Here is a 7,424-nt window from a genome sequence, read left to right on the forward strand (position 1 = left end):
GACAGCAACTGCTCTACTCCAGCCAAGCTCCATATAGAAAACTGTGTTCCCGTCTCCACCAGGCAGCAAAGGTTGAGTTAGGAGCTTAGGCTTCCACCCTTGTGAGCCTGTAACCACATGCCCAGCACCCCACTGGGATGGTGTCAGAGAAGGCCAAGTAGGGAGTTGGGACTTACATACCAGCCAGTCAGTCATGAGCCGTGCCCCCCATCGCCAATCCCTTGAAGTGTCAATGGAGACAAGTTGGGGAGCCAGAACTCCCCCCTCTGACCAGCAGTAACAAGGAACCCCCACTCAGGTGTCGATGGAAACCAAATGGGCAACCTGGACTGCTATCTCCACCTGGCACAATGAGGTGGCATCCCCTGTCCCTTGCCATAGCAGTGTCACAGAAAACCTGCTAAAACAGAAGGTCTACATGAGATCCAGAGTCCCATAACAGAATACAAAATGTCTAATGAGAAACTCCTCATCATACCAAGTAACAACAAGCAATTACTAACACACTTGAACCAAATGAGAAAATAGAAAGCCTCAGGACAGAAACAGACATTCTCAGAATTAGAAAAGATAAACTAGAGTCAAATAAAAGTTTTTTATTTTTTCTTAAATGCTTTAAAATTTATTTTTGGCTGTGTTGGGTCTTCATTGCTGCACGCGGGCTTTCTCTAGTTGCAGCGAGCGGGGGCTACTCTTCGTTGAGGTGTGTGGGCTTCTTATTGTGGTGGCTTCTTTTGCTGCGGAACATGGGCCCTAGAGTGCGCAGCCTTCAGTAGTTGTAACACGTGGACTCGGTAGTTGCGATGCGGGCTCTAGGGCGTGTGGGCTTCAGTAGTTGTGGTGCACAGGCTCAGTAGTTGTGGCTCGTGGGTCTCTAGAAAGCAGGCTCAGTAGTTGTGGTGCATGGGCTTAGTTGCTCTGTAGCATGTGGGATCTTCCCGGACCAGGGATTGAACCTGTGTCCCCTGCGTTGGCAGGCAGGTTCTTAACCACTGTGCCACACAGGAAGTCCCAAATAAAAGTTTTAGAAGGGAAAATTACAATAACTGAAAATTTACAAACCCAAATGCATGGATTCAACCACAGAATGGGGGGATCAGAGGAAAAAACCAGTGAACTGGAAGATTGAACACTGAAATTACCAAATCTGAGTAACAGAGACAAAATGGATTGAAAAAAGAATGAACAGAGCCTAAGGACCCTTTAGAACTATAACAAAAGATTCTACATTCATGTCATTGCAGTCCTGGAAGGAGAGGAGAAAGAAGACAGGGCTGAAAAACACTTGAAGAAATAGTGGCTGAAAACTCCCTAAATTTGGCAAGAAACATAAACGTACTGATTCAATAAGGTGACCGAATCCCAAATAGGATAGACCCAAAGAAATCCATGACACATTATAATTAAGATTTTGAAAATTAAAGATGAAGAAAAAAATCTTGAAAGCAGCCAGAGAAAAATGGCACATTACCTGTAGGGGATAGATAATTTGAAAGGCAGAATATTTGTCACCAGAAACCATGGAGGACAGAAGAAAAGGCACAATGTTTTTCAAGTGCTGAAAGAAAAGAACTGTCAACCCCAAGTCCTATATCCACCAAAAATATCCTTCAGGAATGAAGGGGAAATCAATACCTTCTCAGATGAAAGAAAACTAAGAGACATAATTGTCAGCAGACCTACTCTAAAGGAATGACTAAAAGAAGGAAATGATAAAAGTAGGGACCTTGGAACTTAAGGAAGAAAGAACATGGTAAATAAACTATGGGTGAACATAAGAGGCTTTCCTTCTCCTCTTGAGTTTTCTAAATTATGTTTTTCAAGTGAAACAAAAATTATAACACTGTGTAATATTTGCAATGTATGTAGAGAAAATATTTAAGATAATAACGTAAACAGCAAGTGAAATGGATATAAAGAGAGGTTAGGGTTCTCCACCTTACTCAAACTGGTAAGATGACAACACCAGTAGACTGTGATAAGTTACTATATATAATGCAACACCTAGAGAAACCTTTAAAAAGGCTAAACAGAGAGATACACTCAAAAACACATGGAATTCTAAAAAATGTTCAGGTAACCCACAGGAAGATAGAAAAAAGAAAACAAAAACAAAAACAGATAGAAAAAAGAGAAAATGACAACAAAATGCCAGATTTAAGCTCTAACATGTCAATAAATGATATAAATACACCAATTTAAAGACAGAGATTGGTAGATTGTATTAAGAAACATGACCCAACTATATGCTCTTACAAATATAATGATATAAGCATTGAAAGTAAATGGATGGAAAAAATATGTCATGCAAACATTAGTCAAAGAAAAGCAGGAGTGGCTATAGCAATATCAGATGAAGTAGATTTCAGAGGAAAATCACCTGAGATAAAGAGGGCATTATATAATTAAAAGAAAGGGGGAGGCCAATTCACCAAGAAGACATAACAATCCTAAATGTATACACACCAAGCAAAAGAGCTGCAAAATATGTGAAGCAGAAAACATTAGAACTGAAAGAAGGAATGGACAAATCCACAATTATAGTTGGAGACTTCAACACTCTTCTCTCAACAATTGATAGAACAACTAAATAAAAAATCAGCAATGATGTAGAACTCAACACCAATACCCAATAGGACCTAACAGACATTTATAGAACACTCCACCTAAAAACATCAGAATACACATTCTTTCCAAGTACCAGTGGAACACATACCAAGATAGATTATGTCCTGGGCCACAAAACAGACCTCAAAAATTTAACAGAATCAAAATTATACAAAGTGTGTTTTCCAACCACAATGGAATCAAACTAGCAATCAAAAATAGAAAGATAATATGAAAATCTTGAAACTTTTGGAAACTAAACACTGCTAGATAATCCACGGGTTAAAGAAGTCTCTAAGGAAATTTTAAAAACACTTTGATGTGAATGAAAATGGAAAAACAACATATCAATATTTGTCCTCATGAAGATCATATGATTGTCTATGTAGAAAATTGCAGGGAAAAAACAAACAAAAAAATACCTCCTAGAAGTGATAAGTGGATTTAGAAAGGTCATAGGAAACAAGATAAACTTACAACAATCAATTGTATTTCCATATACTAGCAATGAACACATGGACACTGAGATTAAAAATACAATACAATTCACAATAGATTAAAAAAATGAAGCACTTAAATGTAAATTTAACAAAACATGTACAGTACTTGCATGCTGAAAAAACTGCTAATGAAAGAAATTTTTTAAAATCTAAAAAAAATTAGAGGCACACTGTGTACATGGATTGGAATACTTAAGATAATGATGGGGAATTCCCTCATGGTCCAGTGGTTAGGACTCTGCACTTCCACTGCTGAGGGTCTGGGGTTCGATCCCTGGTCTGGGAACCAAGATCCCATAAGCTGTGTGGCATGGCCAAAAAAAAAAAAGATGATGATATCAATTCTCCCCAAATTTATATACTGTTTTAACACAATTCCTATCAAAATCCCAGTAAGATTTTTTTATAGATACAGGCAAGATTATTCTAAAATTTATATGGAAAGGAAAAGGAACCAGATTAGTTAAAACAATTTTGAAAAAGAAGAATAAGTAGGAGAAAGAAGTCTAACTGATATTAAAGCTGATTATATAGCTATAGTAATCAAGACTGTGTGGTATTGGTGGAAGGATATATACATAGATCAAGGTAACGGAAATAGACCCATGCAAATATGCCCAACTGATGTCTGACAAAAGTACAACGGGAGAAATATAGCCCTTTCGACCAATGATGCTGGAGCTCCAGATGTGCTGGAGCACATCTATAGCCCAAACTATGAAACCTAATGTAAACCTCAAACTTTATAAAAAATTAACCCAAAATGGATCATGGACATAATGTTAAACATAAAGCTATAAAAATTTTTAAAGAAAACGTATAGGAAAGTCTTCAGGTTCTAGGGCTAGGCAAAGCATTCTTAAATTTGACAACTAAAGCACAATCCCTGAAAAGAAAAATTGATAAATTGGACTTCATAAAATTAAAAACTTTTTCTCTGCAAAAGACCCTGTTAAGAGGATGAAAAGACAAACTACAGAATGAGGGAAAATATTCACAAACCATATATCTGACAAAGGATTGGTATATAGAATATGTAAAGAGTTCTCAAAACTCAAAAGTAAAACAAACACACAAGCAAAAAACAATCCAATTAAAGAATAGGCAAAAGACAGGAAGAGACATTTCACAGAAGAGGATATACAGATGGCAAACAAGCATATGAAAAGATGTTCAACATCATTATTCATTAGTGAAATGCAAATCAAAACCACAATGAGAATTAGGAGTTTGGGATTAACATATACCTGCTACTATATATAGAACAGGTAAACAACAAGAACCTACTGTTATAACAAAGGGAACTGTACTCAGTATCTTGTAATAACTTATAATGGATAAGAATCTGAAAAAGAATATATATACATGTATAACTGAATCACCTTGTTGTACACTTGAAACTAACACATTGTAAATTAACTATACTTCAATGATAAAAGACACAATGAGATATCACTGAACACCTGTTAGAATGGCTAAACTACAAAATAGTGACAACTCAAGGTGCTGGTATGAATGCAGAGAAACTTGATTACTCATCCACTACAGGTGGATATCTAGGATGGTACAGCCTCTCTAGAAAACAATTTGGCAGTTTCTTAAAAAATTAAACATGCAAGTTCTGTGACCTAGCAATTGCAGTCCTGGGCATTTTTCCCCAAAGAAATAAAGACATGTTCACACAAAAACCTGTACATGAATATTTGTAGCAATAATAATAAAGTTTATTAGTAATAACCAAAAACTGGGAACAATCCAGATGTCCTTCAGTGGATGAATGGTTAAGCAAACTGTGGCACATCTGTACCATGGAATATGACTCAGCAATGAAAAGAAATGAACTACTAACACCCACAATAGCTTGGATGAATCTCCAGGGAATTATGCTGAGTGAAAATGAAAATCCCGAAGGTTGCATGCTGTATGATTCCATCCATATAACATTTACAAAATGATAAAAGTGTAGAAATGGAGAACAGATTAGTGGTTTCCAGGATTTAAGGAGAGGGTCCTAATAGGAGAGATATTAGTGTGGCTATAATAGGACACCAGGAGGGATCCTTGCGGGGATGGAAATGTTCTATATCTTGACTGTATCAGTGTCAATGTCTTGGTTGTGATAATGTATTACCTACATCTACAAGATGTTACCTAGACATTTCTCCAAAGAAGACATACAGATGGCCAAGAGGCACATGAAAAGATGCTCAATATCACTAATTATTAGAGAAATACAGATCAAAACTGCAATGAAGTATCACCTCACACCGGTCAGAATGGCCGTCATCAAAAAATCTGCAAACAATAAATGCTGGAGAGGGTGTGGAGATAAAGGAACCCTCTTGCACTGTTGGTGGGAATGTAAATTGATACAGCCACTACAGAGAACAGTATGGAGGTTCCTTAAAAAACTAAAAATAGAACTACTATATGACACAGCAATCCCACTACTGACGCAGATGTAGAGAATGGACATGCGGACATGGCGGTGGGGGGGTGGGTGGGATGAACTGGGAGATTGGGATTGACATATACACACTACCATGTGTAAAATGGATAGCTAGTGGGAACTTGCTGTATAGCACAGGGAGCTCAGCTCAGTGCCCTGTGACCACCTAAATGGGTGGGATGGGGGGTCGGTGGGAGGGAGACCTAAGAGGGAGGAGATATATGTATACTTATAGCTGATTCACTTCATTGTACAGCAGAAACTAGCACAACATTGTAAAGCAACTATACCCCCCCCCAAAAAAAAAGATGTTACCATTGGGGGAGCTGGGGAAAGACCACAGGGGATCTCTTGGTATTATTATTATTGTTTAATTTGAATTTGTTTTATTTCTTATTAAAGGTATCACATAACTTTTAAAACAAGGCATCTTATAATTTCCAACAGTTTCCCTTTACATAGAGACACCCAACTGGGGAACTGGTATTCTTCGCCAATCTCCCTGGTTGTTAGTAAATCTTAACGTGTTAACTTACCCCATCAATCTCTGTATTATTTCTTACAACTGCATATGAATCTACAATTATCTCAAAATTTAAAAATTAATTTAAAAAACGAATCTAAAGCCAAAGCAGCAGTTAGTATTTATTAAAAAAAAAAAGTTAATTGAGGACACAAGTGCTTAGTACGTAATTCTCTGTATTTTTTATGTTTGAATTTCCTTTATGAAAAAAAAAAGCTTTAAGGCTCAGGTCAAATGTCACCTCTGCTCAAGGCTCTTGTCAGTTAGAATTACATTAAGTGCTCTTTCTCCATGATTCTTTGGGGATAGGACTAGAATGAGAACATCTTAAGTCTAACACCATGTTATTTATCTTTCTTTATACCTCTTTCCATAACCCCTATATTTAGTCCAGTGTTTTAAATGCAATTATTATTCTTACGATATTAATATATATATACATTTAGCTGTGTCCTATGGTTCTAAATTAGAAAGAAAGAAAGAAAAAAAAATCCACACAATTTGGGTCTTCATTTCATAAAGAAAACAAAACAAAACATAGCAGGCCAAAACAAATACATGTTATAGAAATTCAAAGAAACCATAAGGGTATTAAAAAGTACCCACAGTGTGCTTTTTTCCAAAGCAGTTACTTTGCCCAAGAGGACAAAATATGGTTTGTGGGGTAGAAATTCTGTTTTTGTTCCTTTGATTCTGGCTTCCCTATTTTTGTATCATTTAGAACACTTTCAGTGTCCGGTAACACATACTGAAATTAACTGGCTTATACAATGAGAAACTGTCTTGGCTCCCACAACTGGAGCGTTGATAGGACACGGTCAGGGTTGACTGAATCCACAGGCTCTAGTTCCATTCCCTCGGGCTCTGCATTCCCCTGTGGGCTGAACTCATTTGTAGGCGAATATTGAGACGTTCCAGAGGAAGAGAAAGACGCTCTCTTCCTCTCCCTTTCTCCTTAGAGTGAGGAGACTTTTCAGGATGCTGCAGGAAACCTCTCCTCTCACAAGCCCATCACTGAACCAACTGCTGGCGGAGGGGATGGGATTCCTGACAGACTAACCAGGCCCTTCTCCCATCCTGGAGGCTCAGCTGCTCCCAAGGACCTGAGGGTTGTCCTGAGCAAAACTGGGGTTGTTCAGGAGGGGTGATGGGGGTTGATAATAAAGTCCATCCGGATCTTCCTGTCAGCCCTCCCTCATGCTGTGGCTTTTACTTATGCCTCTCTCTTTCTGCAAATTTATTGTTTGTTTGTTTTTCTATTAATGGGGTGGTACCCGGGGTTTAAAATTCTGTGCTAGGACTTTCCTGGTGGCGAAGTGGTTAAGAATCCGCCTGCCAATGCAGG

Source organism: Eubalaena glacialis, chromosome 1 (genome assembly GCF_028564815.1).
Source record: "Eubalaena glacialis isolate mEubGla1 chromosome 1, mEubGla1.1.hap2.+ XY, whole genome shotgun sequence".
NCBI classification, from domain to species: Eukaryota; Metazoa; Chordata; class Mammalia; order Artiodactyla; family Balaenidae; genus Eubalaena; species Eubalaena glacialis.